Source organism: Phalangium opilio, unplaced genomic scaffold, assembly GCF_054372755.1.
Source record: "Phalangium opilio isolate 3A_F unplaced genomic scaffold, DU_Popi_V2 ptg000217l_1, whole genome shotgun sequence".
Lineage (NCBI taxonomy): Eukaryota > Metazoa > Arthropoda > Arachnida > Opiliones > Phalangiidae > Phalangium > Phalangium opilio.
This window is the reverse complement of record NW_028324218.1, coordinates 14,958,383-14,978,358: the sequence shown is the minus strand read 5'-3', so window position 1 is coordinate 14,978,358 and position 19,976 is coordinate 14,958,383. Positions and strand designations below refer to the sequence as shown.

The 19,976-nt window shown below is 36.2% G+C and overlaps 62 non-coding genes across 62 annotated transcripts; all 62 read left to right on the top strand.

Moving 5' to 3' along the window:
- Positions 1–381: 381 nt before the first annotated feature.
- On the top strand, positions 382–454 carry TRNAT-AGU (transfer RNA threonine (anticodon AGU)). The gene has a single exon. It is a non-coding gene; the product is annotated as a tRNA-Thr (tRNA).
- A 133-nt stretch (positions 455–587) lies between these two features.
- On the top strand, positions 588–660 carry TRNAT-AGU (transfer RNA threonine (anticodon AGU)). Its single transcript has one exon. It is a non-coding gene; the product is annotated as a tRNA-Thr (tRNA).
- A 373-nt stretch (positions 661–1,033) lies between these two features.
- Positions 1,034–1,106, top strand: TRNAT-AGU (transfer RNA threonine (anticodon AGU)). The gene has a single exon. It is a non-coding gene; the product is annotated as a tRNA-Thr (tRNA).
- Positions 1,107–1,239: 133 nt separating this feature from the next.
- On the top strand, positions 1,240–1,312 carry TRNAT-AGU (transfer RNA threonine (anticodon AGU)). Its single transcript has one exon. It is a non-coding gene; the product is annotated as a tRNA-Thr (tRNA).
- A 579-nt stretch (positions 1,313–1,891) lies between these two features.
- On the top strand, positions 1,892–1,964 carry TRNAT-AGU (transfer RNA threonine (anticodon AGU)). Its single transcript has one exon. It is a non-coding gene; the product is annotated as a tRNA-Thr (tRNA).
- Positions 1,965–2,336: 372 nt separating this feature from the next.
- Positions 2,337–2,409, top strand: TRNAA-AGC (transfer RNA alanine (anticodon AGC)). The gene has a single exon. It is a non-coding gene; the product is annotated as a tRNA-Ala (tRNA).
- Positions 2,410–2,542: 133 nt separating this feature from the next.
- On the top strand, positions 2,543–2,615 carry TRNAT-AGU (transfer RNA threonine (anticodon AGU)). The gene has a single exon. It is a non-coding gene; the product is annotated as a tRNA-Thr (tRNA).
- A 751-nt stretch (positions 2,616–3,366) lies between these two features.
- On the top strand, positions 3,367–3,439 carry TRNAT-AGU (transfer RNA threonine (anticodon AGU)). The gene has a single exon. It is a non-coding gene; the product is annotated as a tRNA-Thr (tRNA).
- Positions 3,440–3,572: 133 nt separating this feature from the next.
- On the top strand, positions 3,573–3,645 carry TRNAT-AGU (transfer RNA threonine (anticodon AGU)). The gene has a single exon. It is a non-coding gene; the product is annotated as a tRNA-Thr (tRNA).
- A 373-nt stretch (positions 3,646–4,018) lies between these two features.
- On the top strand, positions 4,019–4,091 carry TRNAT-AGU (transfer RNA threonine (anticodon AGU)). The gene has a single exon. It is a non-coding gene; the product is annotated as a tRNA-Thr (tRNA).
- Positions 4,092–4,224: 133 nt separating this feature from the next.
- Positions 4,225–4,297, top strand: TRNAT-AGU (transfer RNA threonine (anticodon AGU)). The gene has a single exon. It is a non-coding gene; the product is annotated as a tRNA-Thr (tRNA).
- A 579-nt stretch (positions 4,298–4,876) lies between these two features.
- On the top strand, positions 4,877–4,949 carry TRNAA-AGC (transfer RNA alanine (anticodon AGC)). Its single transcript has one exon. It is a non-coding gene; the product is annotated as a tRNA-Ala (tRNA).
- A 133-nt stretch (positions 4,950–5,082) lies between these two features.
- TRNAT-AGU (transfer RNA threonine (anticodon AGU)) lies at positions 5,083–5,155 on the top strand. The gene has a single exon. It is a non-coding gene; the product is annotated as a tRNA-Thr (tRNA).
- Positions 5,156–5,288: 133 nt separating this feature from the next.
- Positions 5,289–5,361, top strand: TRNAP-AGG (transfer RNA proline (anticodon AGG)). Its single transcript has one exon. It is a non-coding gene; the product is annotated as a tRNA-Pro (tRNA).
- A 339-nt stretch (positions 5,362–5,700) lies between these two features.
- Positions 5,701–5,773, top strand: TRNAP-AGG (transfer RNA proline (anticodon AGG)). Its single transcript has one exon. It is a non-coding gene; the product is annotated as a tRNA-Pro (tRNA).
- Positions 5,774–5,938: 165 nt separating this feature from the next.
- On the top strand, positions 5,939–6,012 carry TRNAT-AGU (transfer RNA threonine (anticodon AGU)). The gene has a single exon. It is a non-coding gene; the product is annotated as a tRNA-Thr (tRNA).
- Positions 6,013–6,351: 339 nt separating this feature from the next.
- On the top strand, positions 6,352–6,424 carry TRNAT-AGU (transfer RNA threonine (anticodon AGU)). Its single transcript has one exon. It is a non-coding gene; the product is annotated as a tRNA-Thr (tRNA).
- Positions 6,425–6,796: 372 nt separating this feature from the next.
- Positions 6,797–6,870, top strand: TRNAT-AGU (transfer RNA threonine (anticodon AGU)). Its single transcript has one exon. It is a non-coding gene; the product is annotated as a tRNA-Thr (tRNA).
- Positions 6,871–7,003: 133 nt separating this feature from the next.
- TRNAT-AGU (transfer RNA threonine (anticodon AGU)) lies at positions 7,004–7,076 on the top strand. Its single transcript has one exon. It is a non-coding gene; the product is annotated as a tRNA-Thr (tRNA).
- Positions 7,077–7,449: 373 nt separating this feature from the next.
- On the top strand, positions 7,450–7,522 carry TRNAT-AGU (transfer RNA threonine (anticodon AGU)). Its single transcript has one exon. It is a non-coding gene; the product is annotated as a tRNA-Thr (tRNA).
- Positions 7,523–7,655: 133 nt separating this feature from the next.
- TRNAS-UGA (transfer RNA serine (anticodon UGA)) lies at positions 7,656–7,728 on the top strand. Its single transcript has one exon. It is a non-coding gene; the product is annotated as a tRNA-Ser (tRNA).
- Positions 7,729–7,861: 133 nt separating this feature from the next.
- On the top strand, positions 7,862–7,934 carry TRNAT-AGU (transfer RNA threonine (anticodon AGU)). The gene has a single exon. It is a non-coding gene; the product is annotated as a tRNA-Thr (tRNA).
- Positions 7,935–8,067: 133 nt separating this feature from the next.
- On the top strand, positions 8,068–8,140 carry TRNAS-UGA (transfer RNA serine (anticodon UGA)). The gene has a single exon. It is a non-coding gene; the product is annotated as a tRNA-Ser (tRNA).
- A 133-nt stretch (positions 8,141–8,273) lies between these two features.
- TRNAT-AGU (transfer RNA threonine (anticodon AGU)) lies at positions 8,274–8,346 on the top strand. The gene has a single exon. It is a non-coding gene; the product is annotated as a tRNA-Thr (tRNA).
- Positions 8,347–8,479: 133 nt separating this feature from the next.
- TRNAT-AGU (transfer RNA threonine (anticodon AGU)) lies at positions 8,480–8,552 on the top strand. The gene has a single exon. It is a non-coding gene; the product is annotated as a tRNA-Thr (tRNA).
- A 133-nt stretch (positions 8,553–8,685) lies between these two features.
- TRNAT-AGU (transfer RNA threonine (anticodon AGU)) lies at positions 8,686–8,758 on the top strand. The gene has a single exon. It is a non-coding gene; the product is annotated as a tRNA-Thr (tRNA).
- A 133-nt stretch (positions 8,759–8,891) lies between these two features.
- TRNAT-AGU (transfer RNA threonine (anticodon AGU)) lies at positions 8,892–8,964 on the top strand. Its single transcript has one exon. It is a non-coding gene; the product is annotated as a tRNA-Thr (tRNA).
- Positions 8,965–9,336: 372 nt separating this feature from the next.
- Positions 9,337–9,409, top strand: TRNAT-AGU (transfer RNA threonine (anticodon AGU)). The gene has a single exon. It is a non-coding gene; the product is annotated as a tRNA-Thr (tRNA).
- A 133-nt stretch (positions 9,410–9,542) lies between these two features.
- On the top strand, positions 9,543–9,615 carry TRNAT-AGU (transfer RNA threonine (anticodon AGU)). The gene has a single exon. It is a non-coding gene; the product is annotated as a tRNA-Thr (tRNA).
- Positions 9,616–9,988: 373 nt separating this feature from the next.
- Positions 9,989–10,061, top strand: TRNAT-AGU (transfer RNA threonine (anticodon AGU)). The gene has a single exon. It is a non-coding gene; the product is annotated as a tRNA-Thr (tRNA).
- A 133-nt stretch (positions 10,062–10,194) lies between these two features.
- On the top strand, positions 10,195–10,267 carry TRNAS-UGA (transfer RNA serine (anticodon UGA)). The gene has a single exon. It is a non-coding gene; the product is annotated as a tRNA-Ser (tRNA).
- A 133-nt stretch (positions 10,268–10,400) lies between these two features.
- Positions 10,401–10,473, top strand: TRNAT-AGU (transfer RNA threonine (anticodon AGU)). The gene has a single exon. It is a non-coding gene; the product is annotated as a tRNA-Thr (tRNA).
- A 133-nt stretch (positions 10,474–10,606) lies between these two features.
- TRNAT-AGU (transfer RNA threonine (anticodon AGU)) lies at positions 10,607–10,679 on the top strand. Its single transcript has one exon. It is a non-coding gene; the product is annotated as a tRNA-Thr (tRNA).
- A 372-nt stretch (positions 10,680–11,051) lies between these two features.
- TRNAT-AGU (transfer RNA threonine (anticodon AGU)) lies at positions 11,052–11,125 on the top strand. The gene has a single exon. It is a non-coding gene; the product is annotated as a tRNA-Thr (tRNA).
- Positions 11,126–11,258: 133 nt separating this feature from the next.
- Positions 11,259–11,331, top strand: TRNAT-AGU (transfer RNA threonine (anticodon AGU)). The gene has a single exon. It is a non-coding gene; the product is annotated as a tRNA-Thr (tRNA).
- Positions 11,332–11,704: 373 nt separating this feature from the next.
- Positions 11,705–11,777, top strand: TRNAT-AGU (transfer RNA threonine (anticodon AGU)). The gene has a single exon. It is a non-coding gene; the product is annotated as a tRNA-Thr (tRNA).
- Positions 11,778–11,910: 133 nt separating this feature from the next.
- TRNAS-UGA (transfer RNA serine (anticodon UGA)) lies at positions 11,911–11,983 on the top strand. The gene has a single exon. It is a non-coding gene; the product is annotated as a tRNA-Ser (tRNA).
- A 133-nt stretch (positions 11,984–12,116) lies between these two features.
- Positions 12,117–12,189, top strand: TRNAT-AGU (transfer RNA threonine (anticodon AGU)). Its single transcript has one exon. It is a non-coding gene; the product is annotated as a tRNA-Thr (tRNA).
- Positions 12,190–12,322: 133 nt separating this feature from the next.
- On the top strand, positions 12,323–12,395 carry TRNAT-AGU (transfer RNA threonine (anticodon AGU)). The gene has a single exon. It is a non-coding gene; the product is annotated as a tRNA-Thr (tRNA).
- A 133-nt stretch (positions 12,396–12,528) lies between these two features.
- On the top strand, positions 12,529–12,601 carry TRNAT-AGU (transfer RNA threonine (anticodon AGU)). Its single transcript has one exon. It is a non-coding gene; the product is annotated as a tRNA-Thr (tRNA).
- A 133-nt stretch (positions 12,602–12,734) lies between these two features.
- Positions 12,735–12,807, top strand: TRNAT-AGU (transfer RNA threonine (anticodon AGU)). Its single transcript has one exon. It is a non-coding gene; the product is annotated as a tRNA-Thr (tRNA).
- Positions 12,808–13,180: 373 nt separating this feature from the next.
- Positions 13,181–13,253, top strand: TRNAT-AGU (transfer RNA threonine (anticodon AGU)). The gene has a single exon. It is a non-coding gene; the product is annotated as a tRNA-Thr (tRNA).
- Positions 13,254–13,386: 133 nt separating this feature from the next.
- On the top strand, positions 13,387–13,459 carry TRNAS-UGA (transfer RNA serine (anticodon UGA)). The gene has a single exon. It is a non-coding gene; the product is annotated as a tRNA-Ser (tRNA).
- Positions 13,460–13,592: 133 nt separating this feature from the next.
- Positions 13,593–13,665, top strand: TRNAT-AGU (transfer RNA threonine (anticodon AGU)). The gene has a single exon. It is a non-coding gene; the product is annotated as a tRNA-Thr (tRNA).
- A 133-nt stretch (positions 13,666–13,798) lies between these two features.
- Positions 13,799–13,871, top strand: TRNAT-AGU (transfer RNA threonine (anticodon AGU)). The gene has a single exon. It is a non-coding gene; the product is annotated as a tRNA-Thr (tRNA).
- Positions 13,872–14,243: 372 nt separating this feature from the next.
- Positions 14,244–14,317, top strand: TRNAT-AGU (transfer RNA threonine (anticodon AGU)). Its single transcript has one exon. It is a non-coding gene; the product is annotated as a tRNA-Thr (tRNA).
- A 133-nt stretch (positions 14,318–14,450) lies between these two features.
- Positions 14,451–14,523, top strand: TRNAT-AGU (transfer RNA threonine (anticodon AGU)). The gene has a single exon. It is a non-coding gene; the product is annotated as a tRNA-Thr (tRNA).
- Positions 14,524–14,896: 373 nt separating this feature from the next.
- On the top strand, positions 14,897–14,969 carry TRNAT-AGU (transfer RNA threonine (anticodon AGU)). Its single transcript has one exon. It is a non-coding gene; the product is annotated as a tRNA-Thr (tRNA).
- A 133-nt stretch (positions 14,970–15,102) lies between these two features.
- On the top strand, positions 15,103–15,175 carry TRNAS-UGA (transfer RNA serine (anticodon UGA)). Its single transcript has one exon. It is a non-coding gene; the product is annotated as a tRNA-Ser (tRNA).
- A 133-nt stretch (positions 15,176–15,308) lies between these two features.
- Positions 15,309–15,381, top strand: TRNAT-AGU (transfer RNA threonine (anticodon AGU)). Its single transcript has one exon. It is a non-coding gene; the product is annotated as a tRNA-Thr (tRNA).
- Positions 15,382–15,514: 133 nt separating this feature from the next.
- TRNAS-UGA (transfer RNA serine (anticodon UGA)) lies at positions 15,515–15,587 on the top strand. Its single transcript has one exon. It is a non-coding gene; the product is annotated as a tRNA-Ser (tRNA).
- A 133-nt stretch (positions 15,588–15,720) lies between these two features.
- Positions 15,721–15,793, top strand: TRNAT-AGU (transfer RNA threonine (anticodon AGU)). Its single transcript has one exon. It is a non-coding gene; the product is annotated as a tRNA-Thr (tRNA).
- Positions 15,794–15,926: 133 nt separating this feature from the next.
- On the top strand, positions 15,927–15,999 carry TRNAT-AGU (transfer RNA threonine (anticodon AGU)). Its single transcript has one exon. It is a non-coding gene; the product is annotated as a tRNA-Thr (tRNA).
- A 372-nt stretch (positions 16,000–16,371) lies between these two features.
- TRNAT-AGU (transfer RNA threonine (anticodon AGU)) lies at positions 16,372–16,444 on the top strand. Its single transcript has one exon. It is a non-coding gene; the product is annotated as a tRNA-Thr (tRNA).
- Positions 16,445–16,577: 133 nt separating this feature from the next.
- Positions 16,578–16,650, top strand: TRNAT-AGU (transfer RNA threonine (anticodon AGU)). Its single transcript has one exon. It is a non-coding gene; the product is annotated as a tRNA-Thr (tRNA).
- Positions 16,651–17,228: 578 nt separating this feature from the next.
- On the top strand, positions 17,229–17,301 carry TRNAT-AGU (transfer RNA threonine (anticodon AGU)). Its single transcript has one exon. It is a non-coding gene; the product is annotated as a tRNA-Thr (tRNA).
- A 611-nt stretch (positions 17,302–17,912) lies between these two features.
- On the top strand, positions 17,913–17,985 carry TRNAT-AGU (transfer RNA threonine (anticodon AGU)). Its single transcript has one exon. It is a non-coding gene; the product is annotated as a tRNA-Thr (tRNA).
- A 133-nt stretch (positions 17,986–18,118) lies between these two features.
- On the top strand, positions 18,119–18,191 carry TRNAT-AGU (transfer RNA threonine (anticodon AGU)). The gene has a single exon. It is a non-coding gene; the product is annotated as a tRNA-Thr (tRNA).
- Positions 18,192–18,769: 578 nt separating this feature from the next.
- Positions 18,770–18,842, top strand: TRNAT-AGU (transfer RNA threonine (anticodon AGU)). Its single transcript has one exon. It is a non-coding gene; the product is annotated as a tRNA-Thr (tRNA).
- Positions 18,843–19,453: 611 nt separating this feature from the next.
- TRNAT-AGU (transfer RNA threonine (anticodon AGU)) lies at positions 19,454–19,526 on the top strand. The gene has a single exon. It is a non-coding gene; the product is annotated as a tRNA-Thr (tRNA).
- A 133-nt stretch (positions 19,527–19,659) lies between these two features.
- On the top strand, positions 19,660–19,732 carry TRNAT-UGU (transfer RNA threonine (anticodon UGU)). The gene has a single exon. It is a non-coding gene; the product is annotated as a tRNA-Thr (tRNA).
- A 133-nt stretch (positions 19,733–19,865) lies between these two features.
- On the top strand, positions 19,866–19,938 carry TRNAT-UGU (transfer RNA threonine (anticodon UGU)). Its single transcript has one exon. It is a non-coding gene; the product is annotated as a tRNA-Thr (tRNA).
- The last annotated feature ends 38 nt before the right edge of the window (positions 19,939–19,976 follow it).

Below are 19,976 nucleotides of genomic sequence, written 5' to 3'. Positions count from 1 at the left end.
CTAGTAAACAGGAGATCATGAGTTCGATTCTCGTCGGAGCCTTGCTGTTATGTTACTTGATCTATATTTCGTAGCTATTAAATTTTGAAAAATTAAAACAATAGGGTAAAAATTCCGACGAGTTAATTTAGTTAAATTACAGGATTATTCAGCATTCATGTCACTTCAAAGCAATAGCTCCGTGGCTTAGTGGTTAAAGCGCCTGTATAGTAAACAGGAGATCATGAGTTCGATTCTCGTCGGAGCCTCGCTGTTATGTTACTTGAACTAGATTTCGTGGCTATATAATTTTGAAAAATTAAAATAATAAGGCAAAAGTTCCCATGAGATAATTTAGTTAATTTACTGAAATATTCTGCATTCATATCGCTTCAAAGCAAGGGCTCCGTGGCTTAGTGGTTAAAGCGCCTGTCTAGTAAACAGGAGATCATGAGTTCGATTCTCGTCGGAGCCTTGCTGTTATGTTACTTGACCTAGATTTCGTAGCTATTAAATTTTGAAAAATTAAAACAATAGGGTAAAAATTCCGAGGAGTTAATTTAGTTAAATTACTGGAATATTCAGCATTCATGTCGCTTCAAAGCAAGGGCTCCGTGGCTTAGTGGTTAAAGCGCCTGTCTAGTAAACAGGAGATCATGAGTTCGATTCTCGTCGGAGCCTCGCTGTTATGTTACTTGAACTAGATTTCGTAGCTATATAATTTTGAAAAATTAAAATAATAGGGCAAAAGTTCCCATGAGATAATAAAGTTTATTTACTGAAGTATTCTGCATTCATATCGCTTCAAAGCAAGGGCTCCGTGGCTTAGTGGTTAAAGCGCCAGTCTTGTAAACAGGAGATCATGTGTTCGATTCTCGTCGGAGCCCTGCTGTTATATTACTTGAACTAGATTTCGAAGCTATAAAAATTTTGAAAAATAAAAAATAATTGTTGATTTAGATATGCATATATGCAAACAATAGTGTAAAAGTTCCCATGAGATAATTTAGTTAATTTGGTGAAATATTCAGCATTCATATCGCTTCAAAGCAAGGGCTCCGTGGCTTAGTGGTTAAAGCGCCTGTCTAGTAAACAGGAGATCATGAGTTCGATTCTCGTCGGAGCCTTGCTGTTATGTTACTTGACCTAGATTTCGTAGCTATTAAATTTTGAAAAATTAAAACAATAGGGTAAAAATTCCGAGGAGTTAATTTAGTTAAATTACTGGAATAATCAGCATTCATGTCGCTTCAAAGCAAGGGCTCCGTGGCTTAGTGGTTAAAGCGCCTGTCTAGTAAACAGGAGATCATGAGTTCGATTCTCGTCGGAGCCTCGCTGTTATGTTACTTGAACTAGATTTCGTAGCTATATAATTTTGAAAAATTAAAATAATAGGGCAAAAGTTCCCATGAGATAATTTAGTTAATTTACTGAAGTATTCTGCATTCATATCAGTTCAAAGCAAGGGCTCCGTGGCTTAGTGGTTAAAGCGCCAGTCTTGTAAACAGGAGATCATGTGTTCGATTCTCGTCGGAGCCTTGCTGTTATATTACTTGAACTAGATTTCGAAGCTATAAAAATTTTGAAAAATTAAAAATAATTGTTGATTTAGATATGCATATATGCAAACAATAGTGTAAAAGTTCCCATGAGATAATTTAGTTAATTTGCTTAAATATTCAGCATTCATATCGCTTCAAAGCAAGGGCTCCGTGCCTTAGTGGTTAAAGCGCCAGTCTAGTAAACAGGAGATCATGAGTTCGATTCTCGTCGGAGCCTTGCTGTTATATTACTTGAACTTGATTTCGAAGCTATTAAATTTTGAAAAATTAAACCAATAGGGTAAAAATTCCGATGAGTTAATTTAGCTAAATTACTGGAATACTCAGCATTCATGTCGCTTCAAAGCAAGGGCTCCGTGGCTTAGTGGTTAAAGCGCCTGTCTAGTAAACAGGAGATCATGAGTTCGATTCTCGTCGGAGCCTCGCTGTTATGTTACTTGAACTAGATTTCGAAGCTATTTAATTTTGAAAAATTAAAAAATATAGTTGATTTAGATATGCATATATGCAAAATATAGTGTAAAAGTTCCCATGAGATAATTTAGTTAATTTACTGAAATATTCAGCATTCATATCGCTTCAAAGCAAGGGCTACGTGCCTTAGTGGTTAAAGCGCCAGTCTAGTAAACAGGAGAACATGAGTTCGATTCTCGTCGGAGCCTTGCTGTTATGTTACTTGATCTATATTTCGTAGCTATTAAATTTTGAAAAATTAAAACAATAGGGTAAAAATTCCGACGAGTTAATTTAGTTAAATTACAGGATTATTCAGCATTCATGTCACTTCAAAGCAATAGCTCCGTGGCTTAGTGGTTAAAGCGCCTGTATAGCAAACAGGAGATCATGAGTTCGATTCTCGTCGGAGCCTCGCTGTTATGTTACTTGAACTAGATTTCGTGGCTATATAATTTTGAAAAATTAAAATAATAAGGCAAAAGTTCCCATGAGATAATTTAGTTAATTTACTGAAATATTCTGCATTCATATCGCTTCAAAGCAAGGGCTCCGTGGCTTAGTGGTTAAAGCGCCTGTCTAGTAAACAGGAGATCATGAGTTCGATTCTCGTCGGAGCCTTGCTGTTATGTTACTTGACCTAGATTTCGTAGCTATTAAATTTTGAAAAATTAAAACAATAGGGTAAAAATTCCGAGGAGTTAATTTAGTTAAATTACTGGAATATTCAGCATTCATGTCGCTTCAAAGCGAGGGCTCCGTGGCTTAGTGGTTAAAGCGCCTGTCTAGTAAACAGGAGATCATGAGTGCGATTCTCGTCGGATCCTCGCTGTTATGTTACTTGAACTAGATTTCGTAGCTATATAATTTTGAAAAATTAAAATAATAGGGCAAAAGTTCCCATGAGATAATTTAGTTAATTTACTGAAGTATTCTGCATTCATATCGCTTCAAAGCAAGGGCTCCGTGGCTTAGTGGTTAAAGCGCCAGTCTTGTAAACAGGAGATCATGTGTTCGATTCTCGTCGGAGCCTTGCTGTTATATTACTTGAACTATATTTCGTAGCTATTAAATTTTGAAAAATTAAAACAATAGGGTAAAAATTCCGAGGAGTTAATTTAGTTAAATTACAGGATTATTCAGCATTCATGTCACTTCAAAGCAATAGCTCCGTGGCTTAGTGGTTAAAGCGCCTGTATAGTAAACAGGAGATCATGAGTTCGATTCTCGTCGGAGCCTCGCTGTTATGTTACTTGAACTAGATTTCGTGGCTATATAATTTTGAAAAATTAAAATAATAAGGCAAAAGTTCCCATGAGATAATTTAGTTAATTTACTGAAATATTCTGCATTCATATCGCTTCAAAGCAAGGGCTCCGTGGCTTAGTGGTTAAAGCGCCTGTCTAGTAAACAGGAGATCATGAGTTCGATTCTCGTCGGAGCCTTGCTGTTATGTTACTTGACCTAGATTTCGTAGCTATTAAATTTTGAAAAATTAAAACAATAGGGTAAAAATTCCGAGGAGTTAATTTAGTTAAATTACTGGAATATTCAGCATTCATGTCGCTTCAAAGCAAGGGCTCCGTGGCTTAGTGGTTAAAGCGCCTGTCTAGTAAACAGGAGATCATGAGTTCGATTCTCGTCGGAGCCTCGCTGTTATGTTACTTGAACTAGATTTCGTAGCTATATAATTTTGAAAAATTAAAATAATAGGGCAAAAGTTCCCATGAGATAATTTAGTTTATTTACTGAAGTATTCTGCATTCATATCGCTTCAAAGCAAGGGCTCCGTGGCTTAGTGGTTAAAGCGCCAGTCTTGTAAACAGGAGATCATGTGTTCGATTCTCGTCGGAGCCCTGCTGTTATATTACTTGAACTAGATTTCGAAGCTATAAAAATTTTGAAAAATAAAAAATAATTGTTGATTTAGATATGCATATATGCAAACAATAGTGTAAAAGTTCCCATGAGATAATTTAGTTAATTTGGTGAAATATTCAGCATTCATATCGCTTCAAAGCAAGGGCTCCGTGGCTTAGTGGTTAAAGCGCCTGTCTAGTAAACAGGAGATCATGAGTTCGATTCTCGTCGGAGCCTTGCTGTTATGTTACTTGACCTAGATTTCGTAGCTATTAAATTTTGAAAAATTAAAACAATAGGGTAAAAATTCCGAGGAGTTAATTTAGTTAAATTACTGGAATAATCAGCATTCATGTCGCTTCAAAGCAAGGGCTCCGTGGCTTAGTGGTTAAAGCGCCTGTCTAGTAAACAGGAGATCATGAGTTCGATTCTCGTCGGAGCCTCGCTGTTATGTTACTTGAACTAGATTTCGTAGCTATATAATTTTGAAAAATTAAAATAATAGGGCAAAAGTTCCCATGAGATAATTTAGTTAATTTACTGAAGTATTCTGCATTCATATCAGTTCAAAGCAAGGGCTCCGTGGCTTAGTGGTTAAAGCGCCAGTCTTGTAAACAGGAGATCATGTGTTCGATTCTCGTCGGAGCCTTGCTGTTATATTACTTGAACTAGATTTCGAAGCTATAAAAATTTTGAAAAATTAAAAATAATTGTTGATTTAGATATGCATATATGCAAACAATAGTGTAAAAGTTCCCATGAGATAATTTAGTTAATTTGCTTAAATATTCAGCATTCATATCGCTTCAAAGCAAGGGCTCCGTGCCTTAGTGGTTAAAGCGCCAGTCTAGTAAACAGGAGATCATGAGTTCGATTCTCGTCGGAGCCTTGCTGTTATATTACTTGAACTTGATTTCGAAGCTATTAAATTTTGAAAAATTAAACCAATAGGGTAAAAATTCCGATGAGTTAATTTAGTTAAATTACAGGATTATTCAGCATTCATGTCACTTCAAAGCAATAGCTCCGTGGCTTAGTGGTTAAAGCGCCTGTATAGCAAACAGGAGATCATGAGTTCGATTCTCGTCGGAGCCTCGCTGTTATGTTACTTGAACTAGATTTCGTGGCTATATAATTTTGAAAAATTAAAATAATAAGGCAAAAGTTCCCATGAGATAATTTAGTTAATTTACTGAAATATTCTGCATTCATATCGCTTCAAAGCAAGGGCTCCGTGGCTTAGTGGTTAAAGCGCCTGTCTAGTAAACAGGAGATCATGAGTTCGATTCTCGTCGGAGCCTTGCTGTTATGTTACTTGACCTAGATTTCGTAGCTATTAAATTTTGAAAAATTAAAACAATAGGGTAAAAATTCCGAGGAGTTAATTTAGTTAAATTACTGGAATATTCAGCATTCATGTCGCTTCAAAGCGAGGGCTCCGTGGCTTAGTGGTTAAAGCGCCTGTCTAGGAAACAGGAGATCATGAGTTCGATTCTCGTCGGAGCCTCGCTGTTATGTTACTTGAACTAGATTTCGTAGCTATATAATTTTGAAAAATTAAAATAATAGGGCAAAAGTTCCCATGAGATAATTTAGTTAATTTACTGAAGTATTCTGCATTCATATCGCTTCAAAGCAAGGGCTCCGTGGCTTAGTGGTTAAAGCGCCAGTCTTGTAAACAGGAGATCATGTGTTCGATTCTCGTCGGAGCCTTGCTGTTATATTACTTGAACTATATTTCGTAGCTATTAAATTTTGAAAAATTAAAACAATAGGGTAAAAATTCCGATGAGTTAATTTAGTTAAATTACTGGAATATTCAGCATTCATGTCGCTTCAAAGCGAGGGCTCCGTGGCTTAGTGGTTAAAGCGCCTGTCTAGGAAACAGGAGATCATGAGTTCGATTCTCGTCGGAGCCTCGATGTTATGTTACTTGAACTAGATTTCGAAGCTATTCAATTTTGAAAAATTAAAAATAATAGTTGATTTAGATATGCGTATATGCAAACAATAGTGTAAAAGTTCCCATGAGATAATTTAGTTAATTTACTGAAATATTCAGCATTCATATCGCTTCAAAGCAAGGTCTCCGTGGCTTAGTGGTTAAAGCGCCTGTCTAGTAAACAGGAGATCATGAGTTCGATTCTCGTCGGAGCCTTGCTGTTATGTTACGTGACCTAGATTTCGTAGCTATATAATTTTGAAAAATTAAAATAATAGGGCAAAAGTTCCCATGAGATAATTTAGTTTATTTACTGAAGTATTCTGCATTCATATCGCTTCAAAGCAAGGGCTCCGTGGCTTAGTGGTTAAAGCGCCAGTCTTGTAAACAGGAGATCATGTGTTCGATTCTCGTCGGAGCCTCGCTGTTATGTTACTTGAACTAGATTTCGTAGCTATTAAATTTTGAAAAATTAAAACAATAGGGTAAAAATTCCGAGGAGTTAATTTAGTTAAATTACTGGAATATTCAGCATTCATGTCGCTTCAAAGCAAGGGCTCCGTGGCTTAGTGGTTAAAGCGCCTGTCTAGTAAACAGGAGATCATGAGTTCGATTCTCGTCGGAGCCTCGCTGTTATGTTACTTGAACTAGATTTCGTAGCTATATAATTTTGAAAAATTAAAATAATAGGGCAAAAGTTCCCATGAGATAATTTAGTTTATTTACTGAAGTATTCTGCATTCATATCGCTTCAACGCAAGGGCTCCGTGGCTTAGTGGTTAAAGCGCCAGTCTTGTAAACAGGAGATCATGTGTTCGATTCTCGTCGGAGCCTTGCTGTTATATTACTTGAACTAGATTTCGAAGCTATAAAAATTTTGAAAAATTAAAAATAATTGTTGATTTAGATATGCATATATGCAAACAATAGTGTAAAAGTTCCCATGAGATAATTTAGTTAATTTGCTGAAATATTCAGCATTCATATCGCTTCAAAGCAAGGTCTCCGTGGCTTAGTGGTTAAAGCGCCTGTCTAGTAAACAGGAGATCATGAGTTCGATTCTCGTCGGAGCCTTGCTGTTATGTTACTTGACCTAGATTTCGTAGCTATTAAATTTTGAAAAATTAAAACAATAGGGTAAAAATTCCGAGGAGTTAATTTAGTTAAATTACTGGAATATTCAGCATTCATGTCGCTTCAAAGCAAGGGCTCCGTGGCTTAGTGGTTAAAGCGCCTGTCTAGTAAACAGGAGATCATGAGTTCGATTCTCGTCGGAGCCTCGCTGTTATGTTACTTGAACTAGATTTCGTAGCTATATAATTTTGAAAAATTAAAATAATAGGGCAAAAGTTCCCATGAGATAATTTAGTTAATTTACTGAAGTATTCTGCATTCATATCGCTTCAAAGCAAGGGCTCCGTGGCTTAGTGGTTAAAGCGCCAGTCTTGTAAACAGGAGATCATGTGTTCGATTCTCGTCGGAGCCTTGCTGTTATATTACTTGAACTAGATTTCGAAGCTATAAAAATTTTGAAAAATTAAAAATAATTGTTGATTTAGATATGCATATATGCAAACAATAGTGTAAAAGTTCCCATGAGATAATTTAGTTAATTTGCTTAAATATTCAGCATTCATATCGCTTCAAAGCAAGGGCTCCGTGGCTTAGTGGTTAAAGCGCCTGTCTAGTAAACAGGAGATCATGAGTTCGATTCTCGTCGGAGCCTCGCTGTTATGTTACTTGAACTAGATTTCGTAGCTAATAAATTTTGAAAAATTAAAACAATAGGGTAAAAATTCCGATGAGTTAATTTAGTTAAATTACTGGAATATTCAGCATTCATGTCACTTCAAAGCAAGGGCTCCGTGGCTTAGTGTTTAAAGCGCCTGTCTTGAAAACAGGAGCTCATGAGTTCGATTCTCGTCGGAGCCTCGCTGTTATGTTACTTGAACTATATTTCGTAGCTATTAAATTTTGAAAAATTAAAACAATTGGGTAAAAGTTCCCATGAGATAATTTAGTTAATTTACTGAAATATTCAGCATTCATATCGCTTCAAAGCAAGGGCTCCGTGGCTTAGTGGTTAAAGCGCCTGTCTAGTAAACAGGAGATCATGAGTTCGATTCTCGTCGGAGCCTTGCTGTTATGTTACGTGACCTACATTTCGTAGCTATTAAATTTTGAAAAATTAAAACAATAGGGTAAAAATTCCGATGAGTTAATTTAGTTAAATTACTGGAATATTCAGCATTCATGTCGCTTCAAAGCAAGGGCTCCGTGGCTTAGTGTTTAAAGCGCCTGTCTTGAAAACAGGAGATCATGAGTTCGATTCTCGTCGGAGCCTCGCTGTTATGTTACTTGAACTATATTTCGTAGCTATTAAATTTTGAAAAATTAAAACAATTGGGTAAAAGTTCCCATGAGATAATTTAGTTAAATTACTGGAATATTCAGCATTCATGTCGCTTCAAAGCAAGGGCTCCGTGGCTTAGTGGTTAAAGCGCCTGTCTAGTAAACAGGAGATCATGAGTTCGATTCTCGTCGGAGCCTCGCTGTTATGTTACTTGAACTAAATTTCGTAGCTATATAATTTTGAAAAATTAAAATAATAGGGCAAAAGTTCCCATGAGATAATTTAGTTAATTTACTGAAATATTCAGCATTCATATCGCTTCAAAGCAAGGGCTCCGTGGCTTAGTGGTTAAAGCGCCTGTCTAGTAAACAGGAGATCATGAGTTCGATTCTCGTCGGAGCCTTGCTGTTATGTTACGTGACCTACATTTCGTAGCTATTAAATTTTGAAAAATTAAAACAATAGGGTAAAAATTCCGATGAGTTAATTTAGTTAAATTACTGAAATATTCAGCATTCATATCGCTTCAAAGCAAGGGCTCCGTGGCTTAGTGGTTAAAGCGCCTGTCTAGTAAACAGGTGATCATGAGTTCGATTCTCGTCGGAGCCTTGCTGTTATGTTACTTGACCTAGATTTCGTAGCTATTAAATTTTGAAAAATTAAAACAATAGGGTAAAAATTCCGAGGAGTTAATTTAGTTAAATTACTGGAATATTCAGCATTCATGTCGCTTCAAAGCAAGGGCTCCGTGGCTTAGTGGTTAAAGCGCCTGTCTAGTAAACAGGAGATCATGAGTTCGATTCTCGTCGGAGCCTCGCTGTTATGTTACTTGAACTAAATTTCGTAGCTATATAATTTTGAAAAATTAAAATAATAGGGCAAAAGTTCCCATGAGATAATTTAGTTAATTTACTTAAATATTCTGCATTCATATCGCTTCAAAGCAAGGGCTCCGTGGGTTAGTGGTTAAAGCGCCAGTCTTGTAAACAGGAGATCATGTGTTCGATTCTCGTCGGAGCCTTGCTGTTATATTACTTGAACTAGATTTCGAAGCTATTAAATTTTGAAAAATTAAAAATAATAGTTGATTTAGATATGCATATATGCAAACAATAGTGTAAAAGTTCCCATGAGATAATTTAGTTAATTTACTGAAATATTCAGCATTCATATCGCTTCAAAGCAAGGGCTCCGTGGCTTAGTGGTTAAAGCGCCTGTCTAGTAAACAGGTGATCATGAGTTCGATTCTCGTCGGAGCCTTGCTGTTATGTTACTTGACCTAGATTTCGTAGCTATTAAATTTTGAAAAATTAAAACAATAGGGTAAAAATTCCGAGGAGTTAATTTAGTTAAATTACTGGAATATTCAGCATTCATGTCGCTTCAAAGCAAGGGCTCCGTGGCTTAGTGGTTAAAGCGCCTGTCTAGTAAACAGGAGATCATGAGTTCGATTCTCGTCGGAGCCTCGCTGTTATGTTACTTGAACTAGATTTCGTAGCTATATAATTTTGAAAAATTAAAATAATAGGGCAAAAGTTCCCATGAGATAATTTAGTTAATTTACTGAAGTATTCTGCATTCATATCGCTTCAAAGCAAGGGCTCCGTGGCTTAGTGGTTAAAGCGCCAGTCTTGTAAACAGGAGATCATGTGTTCGATTCTCGTCGGAGCCTTGCTGTTATATTACTTGAACTAGATTTCGAAGCTATAAAAATTTTGAAAAATTAAAAATAATTGTTGATTTAGATATGCATATATGCAAACAATAGTGTAAAAGTTCCCATGAGATAATTTAGTTAATTTGCTTAAATATTCAGCATTCATATCGCTTCAAAGCAAGGGCTCCGTGGCTTAGTGGTTAAAGCGCCTGTCTAGTAAACAGGAGATCATGAGTTCGATTCTCGTCGGAGCCTCGCTGTTATGTTACTTGAACTAGATTTCGTAGCTAATAAATTTTGAAAAATTAAAACAATAGGGTAAAAATTCCGATGAGTTAATTTAGTTAAATTACTGGAATATTCAGCATTCATGTCGCTTCAAAGCAAGGGCTCCGTGGCTTAGTGTTTAAAGCGCCTGTCTTGAAAACAGGAGATCATGAGTTCGATTCTCGTCGGAGCCTCGCTGTTATGTTACTTGAACTATATTTCGTAGCTATTAAATTTTGAAAAATTAAAACAATTGGGTAAAAGTTCCCATGAGATAATTTAGTTAATTTACTGAAATATTCAGCATTCATATCGCTTCAAAGCAAGGGCTCCGTGGCTTAGTGGTTAAAGCGCCTGTCTAGTAAACAGGAGATCATGAGTTCGATTCTCGTCGGAGCCTTGCTGTTATGTTACGTGACCTAGATTTCGTAGCTATTAAATGTTGAAAAATTAAAACAATAGGGTAAAAATTCCGAGGAGTTAATTTAGTTAAATTACTGGAATATTCAGCATTCATGTCGCTTCAATGCAAGGGCTCCGTGGCTTAGTGGTTAAAGCGCCTGTCTAGTAAACAGGAGATCATGAGTTCGATTCTCGTCGGAGCCTCGCTGTTATGTTACTTGAACTAGATTTCGTAGCTATATAATTTTGAAAAATTAAAATAATAGGGCAAAAGTTCCCATGAGATAATTTAGTTTATTTACTGAAGTATTCTGCATTCATATCGCTTCAAAGCAAGGGCTCCGTGGCTTAGTGGTTAAAGCGCCAGTCTTGTAAACAGGAGATCATGTGTTCGATTCTCGTCGGAGCCTTGCTGTTATATTACTTGAACTAGATTTCGAAGCTATAAAAATTTTGAAAAATTAAAAATAATTGTTGATTTAGATATGCATATATGCAAACAATAGTGTAAAAGTTCCCATGAGATAATTTAGTTAATTTGCTGAAATATTCAGCATTCATATCGCTTCAAAGCAAGGTCTCCGTGGCTTAGTGGTTAAAGCGCCTGTCTAGTAAACAGGAGATCATGAGTTCGATTCTCGTCGGAGCCTTGCTGTTATGTTACTTGACCTAGATTTCGTAGCTATTAAATTTTGAAAAATTAAAACAATAGGGTAAAAATTCCGAGGAGTTAATTTAGTTAAATTACTGGAATATTCAGCATTCATGTCGCTTCAAAGCAAGGGCTCCGTGGCTTAGTGGTTAAAGCGCCTGTCTAGTAAACAGGAGATCATGAGTTCGATTCTCGTCGGAGCCTCGCTGTTATGTTACTTGAACTAGATTTCGTAGCTATATAATTTTGAAAAATTAAAATAATAGGGCAAAAGTTCCCATGAGATAATTTAGTTAATTTACTGAAGTATTCTGCATTCATATCGCTTCAAAGCAAGGGCTCCGTGGCTTAGTGGTTAAAGCGCCAGTCTTGTAAACAGGAGATCATGTGTTCGATTCTCGTCGGAGCCTTGCTGTTATATTACTTGAACTAGATTTCGAAGCTATAAAAATTTTGAAAAATTAAAAATAATTGTTGATTTAGATATGCATATATGCAAACAATAGTGTAAAAGTTCCCATGAGATAATTTAGTTAATTTGCTTAAATATTCAGCATTCATATCGCTTCAAAGCAAGGGCTCCGTGGCTTAGTGGTTAAAGCGCCTGTCTAGTAAACAGGAGATCATGAGTTCGATTCTCGTCGGAGCCTCGCTGTTATGTTACTTGAACTAGATTTCGTAGCTAATAAATTTCGAAAAATTGAAACAATAGGGTAAAAATTCCGATGAGTTAATTTAGTTAAATTACTGGAAAATTCAGCATTCATGTCGCTTCAAAGCAAGGGCTCCGTGGCTTAGTGTTTAAAGCGCCTGTCTTGAAAACAGGAGCTCATGAGTTCGATTCTCGTCGGAGCCTCGCTGTTATGTTACTTGAACTATATTTCGTAGCTATTAAATTTTGAAAAATTAAAACAATTGGGTAAAAGTTCCCATGAGATAATTTAGTTAATTTACTGAAATATTCAGCATTCATATCGCTTCAAAGCAAGGGCTCCGTGGCTTAGTGGTTAAAGCGCCTGTCTAGTAAACAGGTGATCATGAGTTCGATTCTCGTCGGAGCCTTGCTGTTATGTTACTTGACCTAGATTTCGTAGCTATTAAATTTTGAAAAATTAAAACAATAGGGTAAAAATTCCGAGGAGTTAATTTAGTTAAATTACTGGAATATTCAGCATTCATGTCGCTTCAAAGCAAGGGCTCCGTGGCTTAGTGGTTAAAGCGCCTGTCTAGTAAACAGGAGATCATGAGTTCGATTCTCGTCGGAGCCTCGCTGTTATGTTACTTGAACTAAATTTCGTAGCTATATAATTTTGAAAAATTAAAATAATAGGGCAAAAGTTCCCATGAGATAATTTAGTTAATTTACTTAAATATTCTGCATTCATAACGCTTCAAAGCAAGGGCTCCGTGGCTTAGTGGTTAAAGCGCCTGTCTAGTAAACAGGTGATCATGAGTTCGATTCTCGTCGGAGCCTTGCTGTTATGTTACTTGACCTAGATTTCGTAGCTATTAAATTTTGAAAAATTAAAACAATAGGGTAAAAATTCCGAGGAGTTAATTTAGTTAAATTACTGGAATATTCAGCATTCATATCGCTTCAAAGCAAGGGCTCCGTGGCTTAGTGGTTAAAGCGCCTGTCTAGTAAACAGGAGATCATGAGTTCGATTCTCGTCGGAGCCTCGCTGTTATGTTACTTGAACTAGATTTCGTAGCTATATAATTTTGAAAAATTAAAATAATAGGGCAAAAGTTCCCATGAGATAATTTAGTTAATTTACTGAAGTATTCTGCATTCATATCGCTTCAAAGCAAGGGCTCCGTGGCTTAGTGGTTAAAGCGCCAGTCTTGTAAACAGGAGATCATGTGTTCGATTCTCGTCGGAGCCTTGCTGTTATATTACTTGAACTAGATTTCGAAGCTATAAAAATTTTGAAAAATTAAAAATAATTGTTGATTTAGATATGCATATATGCAAACAATAGTGTAAAAGTTCCCATGAGATAATTTAGTTAATTTGCTTAAATATTCAGCATTCATATCGCTTCAAAGCAAGGGCTCCGTGGCTTAGTGGTTAAAGCGCCTGTCTAGTAAACAGGAGATCATGAGCTCGATTCTCGTCGGAGCCTCGCTGTTATGTTACTTGAACTAGATTTCGTAGCTAATAAATTTTGAAAAATTAAAACAATAGGGTAAAAATTCCGATGAGTTAATTTAGTTAAATTACTGGAATATTCAGCATTCATGTCGCTTCAAAGCAAGGGCTCCGTGGCTTAGTGTTTAAAGCGCCTGTCTTGAAAACAGGAGATCATGAGTTCGATTCTCGTCGGAGCCTCGCTGTTATGTTACTTGAACTATATTTCGTAGCTATTAAATTTTGAAAAATTAAAACAATTGGGTAAAAGTTCCCATGAGATAATTTAGTTAATTTACTGAAATATTCAGCATTCATATCGCTTCAAAGCAAGGGCTCCGTGGCTTAGTGGTTAAAGCGCCTGTCTAGTAAACAGGAGATCATGAGTTCGATTCTCGTCGGAGCCTTGCTGTTATGTTACGTGACCTAGATTTCGTAGCTATTAAATGTTGAAAAATTAAAACAATAGGGTAAAAATTCCGAGGAGTTAATTTAGTTAAATTACTGGAATATTCAGCATTCATGTCGCTTCAAAGCAAGGGCTCCGTGGCTTAGTGGTTAAAGCGCCTGTCTAGTAAACAGGAGATCATGAGTTCGATTCTCGTCGGAGCCTCGCTGTTATGTTACTTGAACTAGATTTCGTAGCTATATAATTTTGAAAAATTAAAATAATAGGGCAAAAGTTCCCATGAGATAATTTAGTTTATTTACTGAAGTATTCTGCATTCATATCGCTTCAAAGCAAGGGCTCCGTGGCTTAGTGGTTAAAGCGCCAGTCTTGTAAACAGGAGATCATGTGTTCGATTCTCGTCGGAGCCTTGCTGTTATATTACTTGAACTAGATTTCGAAGCTATAAAAATTTTGAAAAATTAAAAATAATTGTTGATTTAGATATGCATATATGCAAACAATAGTGTAAAAGTTCCCATGAGATAATTTAGTTAATTTGCTGAAATATTCAGCATTCATATCGCTTCAAAGCAAGGTCTCCGTGGCTTAGTGGTTAAAGCGCCTGTCTAGTAAACAGGAGATCATGAGTTCGATTCTCGTCGGAGCCTTGCTGTTATGTTACTTGACCTAGATTTCGTAGCTATTAAATTTTGAAAAATTAAAACAATAGGGTAAAAATTCCGAGGAGTTAATTTAGTTAAATTACTGGAATATTCAGCATTCATGTCGCTTCAAAGCAAGGGCTCCGTGGCTTAGTGGTTAAAGCGCCTGTCTAGTAAACAGGAGATCATGAGTTCGATTCTCGTCGGAGCCTCGCTGTTATGTTACTTGAACTAGATTTCGTAGCTATATAATTTTGAAAAATTAAAATAATAGGGCAAAAGTTCCCATGAGATAATTTAGTTAATTTACTGAAGTATTCTGCATTCATATCGCTTCAAAGCAAGGGCTCCGTGGCTTAGTGGTTAAAGCGCCAGTCTTGTAAACAGGAGATCATGTGTTCGATTCTCGTCGGAGCCTTGCTGTTATATTACTTGAACTAGATTTCGAAGCTATAAAAATTTTGAAAAATTAAAAATAATTGTTGATTTAGATATGCATATATGCAAACAATAGTGTAAAAGTTCCCATGAGATAATTTAGTTAATTTGCTTAAATATTCAGCATTCATATCGCTTCAAAGCAAGGGCTCCGTGGCTTAGTGGTTAAAGCGCCTGTCTAGTAAACAGGAGATCATGAGTTCGATTCTCGTCGGAGCCTCGCTGTTATGTTACTTGAACTAGATTTCGTAGCTAATAAATTTTGAAAAATTGAAACAATAGGGTAAAAATTCCGATGAGTTAATTTAGTTAAATTACTGGAATATTCAGCATTCATGTCGCTTCAAAGCAAGGGCTCCGTGGCTTAGTGTTTAAAGCGCCTGTCTTGAAAACAGGAGCTCATGAGTTCGATTCTCGTCGGAGCCTCGCTGTTATGTTACTTGAACTATATTTCGTAGCTATTAAATTTTGAAAAATTAAAACAATTGGGTAAAAGTTCCCATGAGATAATTTAGTTAATTTACTGAAATATTCAGCATTCATATCGCTTCAAAGCAAGGGATCCGTGGCTTAGTGGTTAAAGCGCCTGTCTAGTAAACAGGAGATCATGAGTTCGATTCTCGTCGGAGCCTTGCTGTTATGTTACGTGACCTACATTTCGTAGCTATTAAATTTTGAAAAATTAAAACAATAGGGTAAAAATTCCGATGAGTTAATTTAGTTAAATTACTGGAATATTCAGCATTCATGTCGCTTCAAAGCAAGGGCTCCGTGGCTTAGTGTTTAAAGCGCCTGTCTTGAAAACAGGAGATCATGAGTTCGATTCTCGTCGGAGCCTCGCTGTTATGTTACTTGAACTATATTTCGTAGCTATTAAATTTTGAAAAATTAAAACAATTGGGTAAAAGTTCCCATGAGATAATTTAGTTAATTTACTGAAATATTCAGCATTCATATCGCTTCAAAGCAAGGGCTCCGTGGCTTAGTGGTTAAAGCGCCTGTCTAGTAAACAGGTGATCATGAGTTCGATTCTCGTCGGAGCCTTGCTGTTATGTTACTTGACCTAGATTTCGTAGCTATTAAATTTTGAAAAATTAAAACAATAGGGTAAAAATTCCGAGGAGTTAATTTAGTTAAATTACTGGAATATTCAGCATTCATGTCGCTTCAAAGCAAGGGCTCCGTGGCTTAGTGGTTAAAGCGCCTGTCTAGTAAACAGGAGATCATGAGTTCGATTCTCGTCGGAGCCTCGCTGTTATGTTACTTGAACTAAATTTCGTAGCTATATAATTTTGAAAAATTAAAATAATAGGGCAAAAGTTCCCATGAGATAATTTAGTTAATTTACTTAAATATTCTGCATTCATATCGCTTCAAAGCAAGGGCTCCGTGGGTTAGTGGTTAAAGCGCCAGTCTTGTAAACAGGAGATCATGTGTTCGATTCTCGTCGGAGCCTTGCTGTTATATTACTTGAACTAGATTTCGAAGCTATTAAATTTTGAAAAATTAAAAATAATAGTTGATTTAGATATGCATATATGCAAACAATAGTGTAAAAGTTCCCATGAGATAATTTAGTTAATTTACTGAAATATTCAGCATTCATATCGCTTCAAAGCAAGGGCTCCGTGGCTTAGTGGTTAAAGCGCCTGTCTAGTAAACAGGTGATCATGAGTTCGATTCTCGTCGGAGCCTTGCTGTTATGTTACTTGACCTAGATTTCGTAGCTATTAAATTTTGAAAAATTAAAACAATAGGGTAAAAATTCCGAGGAGTTAATTTAGTTAAATTACTGGAATATTCAGCATTCATGTCGCTTCAAAGCAAGGGCTCCGTGGCTTAGTGGTTAAAGCGCCTGTCTAGTAAACAGGAGATCATGAGTTCGATTCTCGTCGGAGCCTCGCTGTTATGTTACTTGAACTAGATTTCGTAGCTATATAATTTTGAAAAATTAAAATAATAGGGCAAAAGCTCCCATGAGATAATTTAGTTAATTTACTGAAATATTCTGCATTCATATCGCTTCAAAGCAAGGGCTCCGTGGGTTAGTGGTTAAAGCGCCAGTCTTGTAAACAGGAGATCATGTGTTCGATTCTCGTCGGAGCCTTGCTGTTATATTACTTGAACTAGATTTCGAAGCTATTAAATTTTGAAAAATTAAAAATAATAGTTGATTTAGATATGCATATATGCAAACAATAGTGTAAAAGTTCCCATGAGATAATTTAGTTAATTTACTGAAATATTCAGCATTCATATCGCTTCAAAGCAAGGACTCCGTGGCTTAGTGGTTAAAGCGCCTGTCTAGTAAACAGGAGATCATGAGTTCGATTCTCGTCGGAGCGTTGCTGTTATGTTACTTAACCTAGATTTCGTAGCTATTAAATTTTGAAAAATTAAAACAATAGGGTAAAAATTCCGAGCAGTTAATTTAGTTAAATTACTGGAATATTCAGCATTCATGTCGCTTCAAAGCAAGGGCTCCGTGGCTTAGTGGTTAAAGCGCCTGTCTAGTAAACAGGAGATTATGAGTTCGATTCTCGTCGGAGCCTCGCTGTTATGTTACTTGAACTAGATTTCGTAGTTATATAATTTTGAAAAATTAAAATAATAGGGCAAAAGTTCCCATGAGATAATTTAGTTAATTTACTGAAGTATTCTGCATTCATATCGCTTCAAAGCAAGGGCTCCGTGGCTTAGTGGTTAAAGCGCCAGTCTTGTAAACAGGAAATCATGTGTTCGATTCTCGTCGGAGCCTTTCTGTTATATTACTTGAACTAGATTTCGAAGCTATTAAATTTTGAAAAATTAAAAATAATAGTTGATTTAGATATGCATATATGCAAACAATAGTGTAAAAGTTCCCATGAGATAATTTAGTTAATTTACTGAAATATTCTGCATTCATATCGCTTCAAAGCAAGGGCTCCGTGGGTTAGTGGTTAAAGCGCCAGTCTTGTAAACAGGAGATCATGTGTTCGATTCTCGTCGGAGCCTTGCTGTTATATTACTTGAACTAGATTTCGAAGCTATTAAATTTTGAAAAATTAAAAATAATAGTTGATTTAGATATGCATATATGCAAACAATAGTGTAAAAGTTCCCATGAGATAATTTAGTTAATTTACTGAAATATTCAGCATTCATATCGCTTCAAAGCAAGGGCTCCGTGGCTTAGTGGTTAAAGCGCCTGTCTAGTAAACAGGTGATCATGAGTTCGATTCTCGTCGGAGCCTTGCTGTTATGTTACTTGACCTAGATTTCGTAGCTATTAAATTTTGAAAAATTAAAACAATAGGGTAAAAATTCCGAGGAGTTAATTTAGTTAAATTACTGGAATATTCAGCATTCATGTCGCTTCAAAGCAAGGGCTCCGTGGCTTAGTGGTTAAAGCGCCTGTCTAGTAAACAGGAGATCATGAGTTCGATTCTCGTCGGAGCCTCGCTGTTATGTTACTTGAACTAGATTTCGTAGCTATATAATTTTGAAAAATTAAAATAATAGGGCAAAAGTTCCCATGAGATAATTTAGTTAATTTACTGAAATATTCTGCATTCATATCGCTTCAAAGCAAGGGCTCCGTGGGTTAGTGGTTAAAGCGCCAGTCTTGTAAACAGGAGATCATGTGTTCGATTCTCGTCGGAGCCTTGCTGTTATATTACTTGAACTAGATTTCGAAGCTATTAAATTTTGAAAAATTAAAAATAATAGTTGATTTAGATATGCATATATGCAAACAATAGTGTAAAAGTTCCCATGAGATAATTTAGTTAATTTACTGAAATATTCAGCATTCATATCGCTTCAAAGCAAGGACTCCGTGGCTTAGTGGTTAAAGCGCCTGTCTAGTAAACAGGAGATCATGAGTTCGATTCTCGTCGGAGCGTTGCTGTTATGTTACTTAACCTAGATTTCGTAGCTATTAAATTTTGAAAAATTAAAACAATAGGGTAAAAATTCCGAGCAGTTAATTTAGTTAAATTACTGGAATATTCAGCATTCATGTCGCTTCAAAGCAAGGGCTCCGTGGCTTAGTGGTTAAAGCGCCTGTCTAGTAAACAGGAGATTATGAGTTCGATTCTCGTCGGAGCCTCGCTGTTATGTTACTTGAACTAGATTTCGTAGTTATATAATTTTGAAAAATTAAAATAATAGGGCAAAAGTTCCCATGAGATAATTTAGTTAATTTACTGAAGTATTCTGCATTCATATCGCTTCAAAGCAAGGGCTCCGTGGCTTAGTGGTTAAAGCGCCAGTCTTGTAAACAGGAAATCATGTGTTCGATTCTCGTCGGAGCCTTTCTGTTATATTACTTGAACTAGATTTCGAAGCTATTAAATTTTGAAAAATTAAAAATAATAGTTGATTTAGATATGCATATATGCAAACAATAGTGTAAAAGTTCCCATGAGATAATTTAGTTAATTTACTGAAATATTCTGCATTCATATCGCTTCAAAGCAAGGGCTCCGTGGGTTAGTGGTTAAAGCGCCAGTCTTGTAAACAGGAGATCATGTGTTCGATTCTCGTCGGAGCCTTGCTGTTATATTACTTGAACTAGATTTCGAAGCTATTAAATTTTGAAAAATTAAAAATAATAGTTGATTTAGATATGCATATATGCAAACAATAGTGTAAAAGTTCCCATGAGATAATTTAGTTAATTTACTGAAATATTCAGCATTCATATCGCTTCAAAGCAAGGGCTCCGTGGCTTAGTGGTTAAAGCGCCTGTCTAGTAAACAGGAGACCATGAGTTCGATTCTCGTCGGAGCCTTGCTGTTATGTTACTTGACCTAGATTTCGTAGCTATTAAATTTTGAAAAATTAAAACAATAGGGTAAAAATTCCGAGGAGTTAATTTAGTTAAATTACTGGAATATTCAGCATTCATGTCGCTTCAAAGCAAGGGCTCCGTGGCTTAGTGGTTAAAGCGCCTGTCTTGTAAACAGCAGATCATGAGTTCGATTCTCGTCGGAGCCTCGCTGTTATATAACTTGAACTAGATTTCGTAGCTATATAATTTTGAAAAATTAAAATAGTAGGGCAAAAGTTCCCATGAGATAATTTAGGCAATTTACTGAAATATTCTGCATTCATATCACTTCAACCCAAGGGCTCCGTGGCTTAGTGATTAAAGCGCCTGTCTTGTAAACAGGAGATCATGAGTTCGATTCTCGTCGGAGCCTCGCTGTTATGTTACTTGAACTAGATTTCGTAGCTATTA